The sequence below is a fragment of the Prosopis cineraria genome, unplaced genomic scaffold, assembly GCF_029017545.1.
Source record: "Prosopis cineraria cultivar Desert tree isolate PC_DT_omini unplaced genomic scaffold, ASM2901754v1 PC12, whole genome shotgun sequence".
NCBI lineage: Eukaryota > Viridiplantae > Streptophyta > Magnoliopsida > Fabales > Fabaceae > Prosopis > Prosopis cineraria.
In genome coordinates this window covers 43,645,928-43,662,985 of record NW_026555343.1, presented here as the reverse complement: position 1 = coordinate 43,662,985, position 17,058 = coordinate 43,645,928, and positions in this window count along the sequence as shown.

The window sequence follows — 17,058 nt, the reverse complement described above, 5'->3', positions numbered from 1 at the left end:
CACGGTTTCCTCACGCGGGCGCGTGACAGATACTTTCACAGTACAAAAATCTGGTGTACACACGACTCCCACTCATGTTTCACGTCTGGTTTTCTCTTTATTTTTTCTACGGAAAAAATAATTATTAGCCTCTCTAATATTTGGCTATTATTTATTAATCATTGTATTTTAAAATTGCTCCAAATTTATTAAAATTTATTAATCTGTAATATCAGTTTTTATTTTTTTAAATATGTCCATGACACTTGATCGTTGCTAACGTGTACGCAAATCCTGTTATTTTTTATACAAATTTGTCAAAATTGTAATGATTTGTTAAAAAACTAAATAGACCACCAAAAAAGGAGACATTAAATTTGAACTCTTATACAAAAAAAAAAAAGATACAACAGTTATAAAAGATAAAAAGATTAGTAGTCATTTTACTCATACAATATCTAACATATCATAATTATATTAACTTGACAACAAAATTAACAAATATTAATAGATTTAATTCTATTAGTAATAATGAGAATTATCATTATAAACAAATAAAATTTTAAAATTTTGGAGTAATACAAAAATATAAAAACAAATACCAAAACACATACGCTAAAAATATGGGAAATATGTTGAAGTTTATATTAGTCTCCTTAAAATTTACTTCAAAGCGGCAAGAATATGAAGTGGTTATTAGTTTAGATATCAAGTAACATGTACAATCGATTACCAGTTATGCAGGTGCCTATAGAGTGTGTTTGGATTTCAATTAGAAAAAATTGATTATCAAAACGTGATGATGTTTGGACAAATTTTTAGAAATTAATTTTGATAAATTGAATATGTTTGGATGATTTCTTTATAATCAATTTTGAATGTGCAAATAAATGATATAAAGAAAAGGAGCCAAATAGAGTTTTGCAAATCAAAGAAATTTCAGCTTCTCTAAAATGGAGTTTTCCAAATCAAATGAAGTTTTGTAAAATGAGAGTGTTTGGATAAATTTTTACAAAACCATAATTTTGATTCCAAAATTGATTCTCAATGAGTATCCAAACAAGCCCATAGTTGGCATGAATGCCAAACTTTAATCTCAACATTTGAATATCTCGCTAACATGATTGGATGGTGCTAAATGAAATGATGGACATGGATGATTTATCAGAAGAGAACAAACATTGTTGGTTTGGGGTTGACGATTAACACTTGATTTCACCATATTGAAATGCCTTTTATCTTCTTCACGGCTCGTTTCCACTAGGAAAGGCCTGCCCAATTTCATACTCTTCTTGATGACTGAGTCCTTCAAGCATGGCCTAGGAGAATAAAAAAAGAAAAATAGAGAATCACACAATCTTCCACTTCCATCAAATGAATTATCAAAAACATTCACTATCAATTTAAAAAGCTAATTTAACCTTCCTAGATATAAAGTTAATAGTCATGTGCCAATATCTATTCACAAGCATAGTTATTTTGACCTCATGATCTTATTAAAAATTATATCTTAGAGCCAGTCATTATAATATGAACATTATTATTTAATAAATTTTATTTTTATTATTAAATCAATTATATGTTTACTATGATGACTGTATCCTTGAACAAACTATAATAATTATCCTAAATGTCTCTAGTCAGTTATTGATGAGGGATTGTCAATGAAATAAGATTAGTATAACTTTGATTAATTATAAAGGTATAAATTAAAGTCGTAAGCACTTAAAGGGTTTCTAGATGCTGGACTAACTCGTTATGAGAAAGATGCATAGTATAAGTCATAAGCTTATCTTATATGTAATCATGTCACTAAGTTCTTTGACCTAAGATTATTATGGATTCTTGCATGATGACTACTAAACTTTGACCTAATTAAAAGTCACATTTAATCAGGTGATTATAAATGTTATGATTGAATTTAGTGATATTCATATAGAAGAATATAAGTGGCCAAGATAGAATTTATCCCTCGCATTAATTTAGAGATATTACTAGGCTCCTCGATAAGTAAAACTGAAAAAATATATGATTATACTATAATGGAAAGAATTTCTCCATCACTATAGTCAATCCACTTAGAGATTAAAAAAGTAATGGTCAGATAAAGAAAAATAATAATTTCATGTCTCATAATTGACTAAAATATTGTGTGACGAGTGAGATGTGATATAGTTATATAATAGGTTACATCAGATCATCAATCCATATATGAATTAGGTAATCGCAATGTCTTGCTACAGGTCACTTATAACTCGGGGGCTAATAGTATTATTGGCCTACTGCCAACTTTATATGAGCCTACAGGATTGCATATAAGAACAGCCAAACTCAAATTACAATATCCAAATTCATTGAATCTGAAATATGTTTAGATTCAATTAATATAATGATTTATCTAGGGTAAACAAATTGTATATATATTTAAATATTGATGTAATAAATATTTATATACATATATATGAAATATAAAATTTAAAATATAATATATATGTATATATTTTTGAAATATATATTCATGTATGTATATAATATAATATATATATATATATAATAAATTATATTATATTATTGTGTTAGTTTTAAATTTAGTTTTATATGATAAATTAAATTTAACAACTAACATGATACAAGAAGATATCATATCAGTTCTATAATTTAGATTTATGAGATAAATTTAAATTAAATACGATATCATATATTTAATTTATGAGATAAATTAAATTTAATTTTATTGGCTACAAAAACTCTAATCTATATAATATAAATAAGGGATGAGTTTACGTAGAGAGAGAACGTGTGTCTCTTGACGGCAAAAACTTTAAGAGTTACGAAAATACTCTAAAAACAAAAGAAGCATTTGATTGATAGATGGACGTTAGACGCACTAGCACATTATTTATGTTGGAAAGCTGTTTGTATGTATATCAATAAAGGAAGTTGATCTACATTGTTAGCTCCTGAGGTCTAAACATTTGAAAAAACTCAAAAAGTTTGACATTAAAAAATATATTTCTCCTATTCATTTTGACTTCAACGAGTTCCATCAATCCACAATCATGATTGAGGACTTAAATTTGAATTTTCATTGCACCTTCCAATCCAATAAGTCTTACACATGCCACCTTTATAAATAATTTGAATAATAATAATAATAATTTGTATAAGGATTCTTTAATTCTTAATGTCAAAAATCTGAGAGGAAATTGGCTACATTTTTAAATATAATTTTTATTTAAATTTATTTTATGGAATAAAATATAATTTAAATTTTTTAAAAAACAATCATTTAGATGGAGTAAAATTAAAATTTTAAAGTTATTAATTTTAAGACAAAATATTAATATTAATATTAATGATAAAGGAAAAATAATAGTATTTGAAGATGGAAAATGAGGAGGGGTACGCGCCGTACAAGAGCAGGGTGGGAGAGGGGAGCTAGCTGTCGGCCACGAGGGCGAGAAGAGGCGTGTAGCGGTACCGCGAAAGAGAAAGTCAAAAGCACGCGCCAAGGAGTGGCGTGAGGAGGGACGCAGGGAGTGGCATGTGACTTTATCTGCCTTTTGCAGTTCTCGTATGATGACAGTGGCCCCACCCTCCCTCAAATATCTGGTTTCTCCCATTTGATAACCTCACCACCCCCCCCCCCCAATTCCCATGCCTCCCTTTTCATATCCTTCACACATTCTTTTTCCCACCTCTCCAATCTCCATCCTAATCTTCTCACCATATCTCCTCCTCTATTCTTCTTCATTTATATACATACAATACCCTGTGACCCTGTTTGATATAAAAAAATAAATTTTGAAAAATTAAAATTAAAATTAAAATTAGAATTGAGGTTGGAGTTAGAATTAAGACTTTAAAAATATATTTAATATAAAATAATATTTAGAGAGAATACTTACATTAATTTTTTTTAATTCATCAGAAATGAACAAAATATCATAATATTTCTTATTATTAATAAAAAAAATACGGTCATCAACGGTGCACAGCTTAGGGAAGATACGGCGGATGTGTTTTCAAATTACAACTACCATCAAACTTGTAACCATCACTAACAACACTCTTTCCTCTCATTGGCCTATCACCTTTCACATGGTTTATAATTTCACAATTTATTGAGTTTTTTTTTTTTACAATTTTAAATTTTACATAGATGACATCTATCCCGTTTATTTAGATTTGTAAATTACAAAAATAACACCTAAGTCTTGCAATCCTTCAAGATAAATCGATAATATTTACTTGCCATCAAAATATTTCCTCCGTAGTAATAATATTTATTTGTACTTGTTTTAATGTCTCGTACTGGATGCTTGGTCCAAAAGTGACCTTGGATGGCAAAATTTAATTTGATCAGAATTAAAAAGAAAAATAATTTTGATTATATGAGGGATCCGATAATTCTACACATTACTTCAAGGAATAGTAGCAGATTGATCTTGGAAGGCCAAGGTTGGGGTTACAATAATAAAAAGCTGCTACATCATATTTTCTTTTCTTGATTTATAAATTATTTTTATATAAAATTAAATATATTAATAAAATTTATTAAATATACTTTATAATTTTATTTTTGTTAAACAAAAATATAATTTTAAAAATGTCCTTCATTTAATTCTTAATTTATGAAAAAAATTAAAAAGACATAATAATAGAAAAAGTAATATTAAAAAAATATCATTAATAAAATTTTATTTTTATTAAAATATTTTATAATTTGGAAAAGAGGCAGTGTTTAAATTAAGGATAAGTATAATCCAAACGCGGTTGTGTAGATTTGTCGCACGCGAGATCATAGTCATGACATGAGTTACATTCCAAATATGGAAGCACGCGGTGCATGGGCTATTAATACTATAATACTCAGCCCATGGTAGAGAGACGCCTTTAATATTCCTCTTTTAATTTGTTTTAAAAATCATATAACTTGGTTGACGAATCCATTTGTCCACAACCAACTCCGATCTTGTCCTCTTTTTCCCATTCTTGAGAGGAAAATTATATACACTTGGTCATTGTCCCTATTTATGCCTTCCAAGGTTAGCATTCTAAATATGATATATTTCATGCATGCTGTGCACTGTGCTTATCACTCCCAATTTTATAACTCTACAACAGAAGCCTTTTTTTTTTTGTCTGTGCATATATAAATAAAATATTTAATTCTGTTATTTAACATTGGATTGATGAGTTCGGATTTGAATATAAATTTTAAATTGATGTATTTAAAATCTCCTCTAGTTTTGATAAGACAAAAAAATGAAAGAATTATAGACTAATAACAAAAGAGAACCACATAATTGGGTAATTATTTTGAAGAATATAGAAACTCGTGTTAATTTTTTTTTCCCCACAAAACGATCCTAACATTTGAGGGCAAATTAAATGACAAGTTCAAAATAGCAAATAACTTTTTATCAAGTGAGCGACGAAAATAGTAGAGTAAATGATTACTTGTATTTCTTGATTTCGTTTCTCAACACTTATTAAACGAAATGAAGAAATGAAAGTGGAAATTATTTTACGTTATTGTTCTCACTCGCTTAATGAAACAAGTTCTATTATGTAATAATAATAAAAATCATATTAATCTTGTATAAGTAGGAGTTTTAATAAAATAAAACGTGCAAGGAAATTCCAACATTATGGCAGGTTGAGCGCATGGAATCATGGGGTTAAAAAAAAAAAAAAAAAGAAATTCAAGTCAATGATGTGAAGAGCTGACAATGCAGGAGCCTTATCCAACACTAACGTTACCAAATGTATTTCCCATCTTCAGTGGGTGACATGGATGCATGCTATTGGCTGACTCGCCTTGTGCAGGCGCAAGCATTTGTACAGGATTCCTTCACGTTTTATTTGGTGTAGGGATAGAAGTGTGAATATGTATGTGACTAGGAAATCCTGCTACTTGCTTATTACTAGATATTTACTAATAATAATCAAGAACTTGCATCTTGCTAATAAGAAGTAAACAATATAATTGCCGTTATAAGCAAGTAATCACCCAATATAATTTTGAAAGGACCACCTGCCCTTCCATTAATGACAAGACAGCCGCAACTGATGATATACCTCAAATATAAAGCAATGATCCCTCATAATTCAACCACACCGGCTGGATTGGGCCTGGTGGCCCGTTCACAAGGTGGGACCCTCACCAACATTCATTCTGGAGGGCTCCAATGCACTTTCATGGATTGGTGCAGAGGCAATTGGATGTAAGGGTGTTTAATTTATACATGATGTTATTGACTTAATATTATCTTGACTAACCAACAAGAGTTGGTCTAAGTAATAAGCGATTCGATTCTATTTAAGTAAAGTTTTGAGTTCGAACCTTGTGTATGCAGAAAATTCCCGCTAGGAGACTCACCCACCATGCCAGGTAGGTGACGTGGGTCGGATCTGAAGGTAATCGAGACAAAGCTTCGATGAACCAGGTGGGTTATCAAAAAAAAAATCGTCTTGACTACATTGAAACAAGTTTCATCCTGACTTGAAAACAATTGAGACAAAACTTTGTGAGATGAGACAAAAAAAGAGTTTGGGACGAGACATGATGAAACACGAGATTACTATCAGAACGTCCCGTCCCGTCTCAAATATTATATATATTATTTTTATTTTAAAAATATATGATAAATATATTAATTATATTAATATAATTTATACTCATATTAATTATATCAATCAAAATTTCAATATTTACAATTCTTATATAAAACTAAAATTTTTTATATTGATAATTTTAATGATATAAAGTAAACATGGCAATTCTTTCTTTATAATAATTAATTATATTAATATAATTTATCCTCATATCTATCTATTTACTAAATTTTTATTTATATCGTATTTCTTATTTTATTTTTGGAAGAATAGCTTAGCACGTATCAACTAAAGTAGAAGAATAATGATTTCATATTATGCTTGGCTTGCCTGTTGTTGTTGCTCTTATAGTCTAAAGATCACTTGTAATTGCTATCATAAAATGTAATTGTGATCAATGTAATTCAATAATTGGCTTTAAATTGTTGTGATTTATATACTTGTATTGTTTTAATTTTAAACTTAATAAATTATATGATTTGCAATTTTAATGAATGTTATTATTTAGATCTTTCTTTAATATTGTTTGATTTATTGGGACAACAGGACCTTTCGATCTTGTCCCAGTCCCAAACTTGTTCCTATTCCTAACAGGATGAGACGACTTTTGAGAAGAGACGGGATGGGACATAGGATAAAAATTCAATCTTGATTTTTTTTTTCGAGATGGAACATGAGACAAAAGTCTCTTGATCCCATCCTGTGAGCGTCTTCACCATGTTTTGAACTTCAAACAGCATATATGTTATGGATGGATGCCTATCGCCTCCCATTTTGATAATCCCTCCACATTTGGATCTCACAAGCAACACAAAACACTCCCAATCTGTCAAAAGGGGTTTTCAAGTATAACTAAGGGTCCGTTTGATTTTCCTCCATTTCATGTTCAGAAAGCAAAATTTTACTTTCAGAAAGTTAAAAGTTGTTTGGGTAGAATATTTTGCAGCCAAGCACATCTTGAAAATACATTCAAACAATAGCTGAAAGTGAATTTCTAAAACTTAACTATTTGAAGCTTTTGAAAAGTGAATTTGAAAAGTAGGATGTTATTTGACCATATTACCCTAAGTTTAATCTCTTATTCTTTTATTTAAAAAATAGTTAATTCATTAAAAATATAATTAATTAGGTATCAATTTTTTTAGTATTATAAATTGAATAATTAATCATATTATTTTTAGCATTAATGTATATTAAAAATTACAAATCTTTATTACATCTTTTAAAATTACAAATTAAAAAATATAAATAACTAGAGATCAAATTTTTAGCATTATAGATCAAAATTTGTGTTATTTAAAATCTTTATTATATTTTTTAAATATTTTAAATATACTACATTTGTATAATAAAAATTATAAATCATTATAAATTAATGTCATTTTTGTAATTGTACACTCAAAAGCACATTTCACTATCACAAACCAAACAACTTTCAATGTATCAAACTGACTTTTGAAAAAATATATCCAAACACAAATTTTGTTACAACAACTGACTTTCACTAAACTGACTTTTACCAAATGAACTTTTACCAAATAAACTTTTGACAAACTGAAAACCAAACGCACACTAAAACAAAACTCTAGGATTACCAGTGTCTGAAACTCTGTTCATCATTTTATGAGATTAACTCACTCCACTAAACCAAACCCTCATTAGTAGGTTTGTCGTTTATAACTTCACCGCAACATAACACAAAATCAATTTCAATTTATACAATTTTATTTTATTTTAAAATAATCAATAACAATTTCTAATATTAAATACATTATTGCTTCAATTTTAATTTACGCTGTTAATTTTAACTGCCAACACTAAAAATATTAAAATATAATTTTTTTACGTTTATTTATTTGTTATTATTTATACAATTTTGTTTTACCTCTTAAATACTATTATTTTTGTTATATTATCAAATTAACATTTATTGGTTTTTAATGTTCTTGTACGCCCCGCAATATAAAATCTCGTTTTGTTTAAAATGCACATTATACGTTGACGCTGGTCTTTCACCTTTGGCCTTTTATGATCTTGTTCTCTTGGACTTTTGCTAGTTGTTGGAATGCATAACACTTTAAAATTTTATTGCTTACTTTGTCCATTCAATATCATGGTAAAAAATAATCTAACATAGTAATAAAAAGAAAAACTTGCTTTTCAAAATACTATTTTGATAAATAAATATTTATCATAACAGAAATAACTTTAGGTAATATTTTTAAATTCTACCATGATAAAAAAAAGGTTATCATAATAATTAAGATTTAAAATTATTTTTATGAAGTGTGCCATGATAGAAAGGGTATAATATTTCTCAAATGGGCTGCCATCGTACAAAAGAATTTACCATTATAGAAAGAGTTAAATTTACTAAAACGAAGAACTATCATGATAATTTGGAGAAGAAATATGTAAATTAAGATGAATTAAATATTTGAAAGCTTAAAACATGTGTTCCTAATGGGATCCCATTGAAAATAAATCACTTGAAATCATTAAAATAATAAAAACAGCATTTGAAGGTGAAGCATGGTTCCCAAGGAGTTTATTTGTCCAGTAATAACTTTTAAGGGGGTGATATTGTAAAAAGGACCATTCTAGAAATCTATTTTAAAATAGGGGCATTATTAGAAAAGAGGGCCTCTTTTGCAAGGTTTCCTTTAGTAAATCACACTTAACTCCAAAATTGAGTTAATCAAGAGACTAAATTTCTCAAAGGATTATTAAGTTTGTAAAATTACATAAATGGGAGCAACTCTCAAATCATTACATTGGGATCTCAAAATTCAATATTTTTAATCTTTCAAACACTTATTATATCCAAATCAGAGTTTTAAAACAATGTAGAAGCTTGAAAATTGATTAAGATTAAAAACATTGAGTTTCAAAATTCAGAACTATGTTTTGTGCAGAAAACGTGACATGCGCTGTGGCTAAGGGTCAGTGTGCAGTGGCTTACTTGCCTCTATGCCATGCACTGCGACGTATTGCATGAAATTTGACAACAAATAGCTGCTGTCATTTGACAGCAATGGGAGTGAAATTTTGACATGTCCTAAATCTTAATTCGACATTCGATTGAGGTGGTTTTGATGTTTACATGGAGCTTTTTCATAGCTCTAGTTTATGACACAAGTTTCACACTCATTCATTTTCTACAAAGAGTTGGACACCAAAACTCATTTTTTGACTTTTTCGCATAAAACTCACAACAATGGTGTCTCAACTCAACCACAAGTGCTAGAAGCCTACACCAACCATCTGATCACACTTAATGAATTCTAATAGACTCATGCAATACACCATACTCAACAGAAACACATAAAACCCATTTTCACCACTCAACCCCAATTTCACAAAATACAAAGGGTAAGGAAAACTTTGCACAAAATAATTATTTTCATTTTAAATCATTCAAAATACACATATTTTTACTTACACAAGTATTTTAGCCCCATTCATAGGTTTACAATCAAAATTCACTAACTTATGGCACAAAATATGCAAGTTGTATGCTACAATAATGCAAGTAGTACAAAACAATGATGTGTGATCTAGTTGGCAATTATACAATATTAATACACATAAATAGAGTAGAGAGGCATGAAAGTAGGATTTTCACCAAATCTTATGCGTCATATGCTTTTCCCTAATCGAATTTGATGAGTTAGGTCTTGAAAATATTGAGAATTTAGGGGTGAGTACAACCAGTCAGTAATCAAGTTTCATATAATCTATACAGTTACATATCAATTGAAAACATATGCAAATAGGCAAGAACACACAGTTATAACACATATGATGAACTTGGCCACAATTCACAATACCAATAACTATATGATTAGGCCCAAAGGCACATATATTCTTATTAAATGATAATGCACAACATGAGGTCATAATAATATCAACCATGTGCCCTTAACACATGTTAGGCCTCAATACCAACAACTATATGGTTGGATTTATATGCATGATCATATGCCAGTTTTATACCCTCTTGTTACCTCCGACATGAAATTAGTGGCTATTCGGTGGCTACATCCTTTACAGACTAACCTAGCCTTTAACTTGTAAGGAGCTACCGGTTAGGGTTAACTCACTTGCTTGTGTAATCCAGTTTTCTTCAATACTAACAACTATAGAGTGTCGTATTCCTATTCTAGCCTCCTCATGAACTGGTAGAGATTAGCTAGGTTCGAGTCCCTCATAGAATAAGTGAGACAGTCCCGAATCAATCATGGGATAAGAGCTACCTTTCGATTTCAACAGTCGGTGCCGAGGCAAATTCTCGATTCCAACAGTCACTTCTAATACCACGTGGATTTATCAACTACTCTTTTCCTTAGCGAACTCTTGCCAATGATCATGCTATGCACATGTCACATATAATATACATATGTGACCAAATTTACAATCCCATCACAAATTCACATCAATTTCTCACTCCTAATAAACTCCATGTCCAATATACCACATATAGTACATTTCAAAATATCACATTTTATCAATTACACCATAACATGCTATAAAACAAAATTATTAATCACAATTATGTGACGTGAAAGAGGTTACCATTTTCAAAACCATTTTACAAGTTCATCACATTACCAAATTATATCAATAGTTTAAAATATCAACCTTATTACATAAATAACCAATTAACATTTAATTGCATGAATTAAGTTTCCTTCGGTTACCTCAAACTTTTGAGAGGTCAAATGTTTACCTTTCACAACAAACACTTTCAAAACTTCTCACAAGCTTGAATTGTGCTAAATTGAACCACACTACAATCATAACACAAGGGTATTGTCATTATCCCATTTTTGTGAGTTTACCACATTAATTTTCGTACCCTCTATTCTATTAATCCCATAATTCACTATCCACTTATACCTTATGGGTTCTCTAGGTTCCGTTAATGTACATTATCATTAATAAATCACCAAACCACTATTAATGAGCCACCAACACTTCCAACAACCATATTTATTATAATTTTTACATGTTAATTACTCCTCCCAACAAATCATACACAAAATCATTAATGTAGGGTTTAAATACTTTAAACTACTCACATTATATTCATTTTAACTAATAAGATCGAATCCATAGCTCATATGGACCAACCTCCCAACTTAAACCTAATTCAAATCTTCATAAATGTGAGAGAGAAAGGAAGATAGGAAGCTCATTATACTTACATTTAGTGTTGGAAAGTTTCTAACTATCCTCAAGCGTCCCAATATATGTGCCCTAGTAGAACTAAGTTGTGTTCTTCATTTTCCTTCTCTTTTCTCTTCTAAATTCTCACGCAGACATGAACTAATTTAATCAAGATTTTGGCTATGCGTCGCGGTGCAGGCTGCCCTTTGCCATGACGCGTAGCACAGAGAGGCCCAACACATAAAGATATGCCTTTATTTATCGCGGCAGATTGCCCACATGCCACGACATGTGGCACAAAGAGCGTCTCCTTACTTTTTCTTCCTCTTTCCTTGCCTAGTAGCTCGTTATTGATCCAGACCCACATCTTAGCCTGAAATCAAAACCAAAAACACTAATTAGACCCTTTTAGCCATATACTTCATCAATTCACTGATTACACTTATTAAATTACTTAACCATGATTAAATTTTTTGAACGTTACACTTTTGCCATAGTACACATGTGTCTACCATGGGGGAAGACACAAAGGGCCTTACCCTCAAAACAGCTAACTTGTTATGTGCCGCAACACATGATATAAAGAAAGTCTTCCCTCTCTGTCCTGTGAGCGGCAGTGCATAACACCTTATCAATATAGTGTACAAATTGTTAAAAATTCAAATTTCAAACTTACATAACTGTTTGTACACAACTCTGATTTGAGTTATTCAAGTGTTTACACAAAGCTTATTTAAGACAATAATTAATGACTTTGGTTTTGTATAAAACTTCCTCTAAATGAGAATTTTATTCTCTAAAATGCATTATGAGGCAAAAAAACCATTTTCCAACCACTCAACACCTTAAACTAAAGCCTCTAGCAATTATATGGAATACTTGCCTAACTCAAATACATTTTGAACAATAATTCCACCAAATCAAATTGGCAAATGCATGTAAAGTTCTTACAGTTAAATTATAGCCACCCAACATAGTTATATAGATAAAGTGCAATAGAATTGACCAATCAAAGCATCTTTCATTTTGATGACTTAGAAATCACAATTCATGATTTAGAAAGTTATGAATGTTACAAAAATCAACTTCATGTAAATTAATTACAAGTTTTGCAAGTAAATCGAGTCATATGTTTATAAGTACAAATCAATGCCTTGGGGTTGGCAAACACATGTATATGTAAATCGAAAAGGGCCAACATGGCCAAGTGATGTCTACCTACACCCATTATACTTCCAGTGCTTTTTTGGCTGAACTATTTTCTATTAAATGTTAACTACGAAAAGCGAAACTTAAAAGCTCCAATAACCAAGATTAATATACAACCTTGGATGTAATGCAACCTATCATGTGATTATTAAGTGGGGCATACAAGAGAAATTTCAAACATTAGATATCCAAACAAAACTGAACAATTTATATTTTAGTATGATAACACCTTATATTCCTCCTATCTTCATGCTTATAACCAAATTACCTTATCAAAGGTGGGTTGGCATAAGCTAACAACCACTCATTAGATTCAATAAGAGGTTACTATGTGATAGAATAACGACTTCAAGCAAAATACCAATACAATACATATTTTTCAAACAATCTTGACATGTTATGCTTTCAAACAATCAGACAAAAACATAACCAAACAGTTATATACTTTCAAACAATATTCAATTTTGAACAAAACACATATATTTACTTATGCAAGATCATCCCACTTGGCAATTATTTTTCAAACAATAAAACATGCTTATCTCAACACATTTAATTCCAAACAAAACAAATACACAAAATAAATCACAAAACACACATGATCACATATTGATATTGGTTACCTTACTTCCTTGTAATTAAAGCTCCCCGCACAAGAGCACTTTCACATTTCTCGGTATTTCTACCATAATCTACAAACATTATAAGGCTAGTTATAGTTAATCAAGTATTAATTAACACTAATTAACGTGTTATCATGCTAATCATACCCTAACTTTAGGGTTAGGTTAATTAACTTAGTTAATCCAAAACTTTTACCACTATTTAAAACCTTAGATAAACTCATAATCATCCTTATCATGCCTCCTCATCCCTCATTTAACCCTTACATAACCCAAATCATCATTAAATCATCCTACCACACCTAGGGTTTTGAATTCCGCCTATCCAATATCATAAGCAATCTCAAAGCAACTTAAGTCATACTTATTTAACCTTAAAACTCCTATAAGATTCAAACCCTAGGGCTGGGTACTCATAAAAATGCAACCTTAGCCTTAGTCACTATGAAAAACGAGCTACATAAGAGGAGTAGAAGCTAGAAGTGAGATTAGATTGGTTACCTCAAGTGATTAGGCCTCAAATTCATGCACAATCAATGTTAGCCATCAAACTCTAACAAAACATTCAATTTTTGCTTAAACCCTAACTGTTTCTCCCTTCTTCTATTGGATTTTTCAAACACCTATTAAGTACATGTTTTATGCTATGAATTGTAGCAAAGGCACCATGCGCCATGGTGCATTGCACAAAAACAAGGCACTAAATTTAGTCCTACAATTTAAACTCAACTTGATCCAATACCTAATTTGGACCCTATTAAATCTCACTATATCAGTCTAGGCCCAATTTAAGTAATAATTTGTTGTCTATTTACATGATTATCCTCAAATAACATCAAATACAAATTTATTATCTAATTAGACCTCATAAATAATATCAATCAATCTAAATCCCCAATGATACCTCAATTTCCTCAATTAAATTCATGTTTAAGAATTAGGATGTTGTAGAATGTGCCTTTTTTGTAAATTATTTGATTCGACGAGCTTCATATCTAATTCTTTTTGTAGGTAAAACAAGAAAAAATAATAATAAAATATTTTCAAAATAAATAAATAACAATTAAATACCTCAAAATATGACAATTATTATTATTTAGTCCTAAGAACTATTTGTACATTTTAATTCCTCGTGACATGACAATTATGCCCTTAATTGTCAAAATTCAAAACCCATGGAAGTAAAAAATAATAATAATAATAACCTACAGACTTTCTGACGTGCATCAATCTCCATCTTCCTCCTAGATTTAAGAAATTAAGAAATCAAAATAAAACTCGAATCTGAAAACCATAATCAATGTCAAAATTCAAAACCCATGAAAATGGAGAAACTCAGAAGTTTCAGCATCAAGCTCATGCTGCTAGTCGTCACTGGTGCTATTTTGAGTTTGAGCATGGTGTTGACGGCAGCAAAGGACTGAATCTTAGAGACGGTAATTTGAACCAAGCTAGATGAGCCAGCCCGAACCCGCCCGAAAAATTTAGGCCCGAATCCAAAAAAAATATTTTTTTATTGTTCAAGCCTATTTGAGCTGCCCGAATAGGTTTGAGAAAATTTGGGCTAAGCCCAATCAGGTTCGAGCTTGGCTTAAATACTAGAATAGGAAAAAAATAATTTTTTTAAAAAATATAATATAATAAATATTAATTATTTTTCAAGTTTTATATCATTTTATTTTAAAATACCATATATTTGAGTGTATTATTATAGTTATTTTTAAAAAATAAAAATATTTATATTTTCCCATTTTTATTATTTTTAATCAAATAAAATATCTCATAATAATAATTAAAATATATTTTAATATTAATTTTTATATTTTAAGACTCAATTTTGTTCAAAAAAAAATTGAGTCATATACTTGTCCAAAAAATTATATTTTATATTTTTTATAAAATAAGATAATTAATTTTAAATTAAAAATAATTTTAAAAATAAAATTTAGACATGTACGAATTTTTGGCTCTACTACTAAACAAGCATAATAAATAAAATAATATTTTTAAATAATTATTTAATTATTATCTATGCCAGACTTAGTTAAAAATTAAGAATGAACTAAAGTAAATACTTTTTGTATATAGGACTTAAACAATGTAAAATATTTAAAGAAAAAAATTCAAAAAAATAGTATTTTGCCCATAATTAAATAATTTTGTTTTATATAATATAATGACGACTATTTTTTTCATATTCTTAAAAATAAAAAGTATAGTTTATCCAATAGTTATTAAAAACTTTGAACTAATTAGGATAATAATTTTAAATTAATGGTTTAACCGTAGTTGAATTGAGATTAACTTGCTCATAATTAAAATAATATAATTCAATTAAAATATATAAATATTTTTATATAACTATGATAAGGGCAATATTTAAATAAATAAGATATTAATTTACAAGTAAAGGAAATATTCATGAATAAATTGCATATAATACAACAAATCAGTAACAAAGCTACTTAAATACTTAACTATAAAGTTAATAAGTTATTATTTTTTTATTCCTTTCAAGTTAAAATAATATGTTATGCTTAATAAAATTATTTAAAAATTAAAATTGATTAAAAATAAAAAATATTTTTAAAAAAGTTTCGGGTATTCGGGCCGACTCGAATAAGCCCGAAGTCTGAAGGCGTTAGGGCCGGGCTTGGCTATATGGGCTTTTTAGAAAGAATAGGATTCTTTAAACTCAATCTGAATAAGCCCAGCCTGAATTGAGCCAGACCCAAATAAGCCCGACCCGCTTGAATTATCGACTCTACCAAATCTGTGAAAGTTGAAGACAAGGATGGAGAAAGAGAGGATGACAGGGAAGAAAGTTGCCAGGCAATTTTGAGTTTAAGCATGGGATTGACAACAGATGAGGATGGTGTCGATTTTTAGTCTTCTCAACATCTCATTCATCCAAAATAGCTCTGACTTTGGGTGAAGAAGGGAGCTTGCTCTGTTGTTGCATTTTGGGCGAATTTGGAAGCTCCAATGCTTTGAAAGAGGGAATGGGATTGTGTTGTTATTCCGTAAAACATGAATTTTTTGGCTCAACATTTTCATATATATGACTGAGTAAACTTTCAAATGCAATCATATCAATTCTTTTCTTTCCATTGATTCTTACAACTTTGTGACATGGAATCTACATACTATTAGTAGCCCTAAATCTTGTTAGTGTTGCTATTACAAATAACATGACACGTTAGTCTAACATTAATTAAAATATTTTATGTAGATAATTAAAACATTTTAATTAAATAAATCACAAATGATGTAATACTCAGTCTATTTAAACTTTTTTTTATTAACGTTGCTATCCCACTCATTTGAGCTTTGGTACTTTGATATTGATAATAGATTTTCATATTTGGGTTTTATTTTGATTGTGTACTTACTTAAATGTAGGAGAATGATGAGGATCCTGCAATAAAATATACTTCTCCATCTCATATTATAAAAT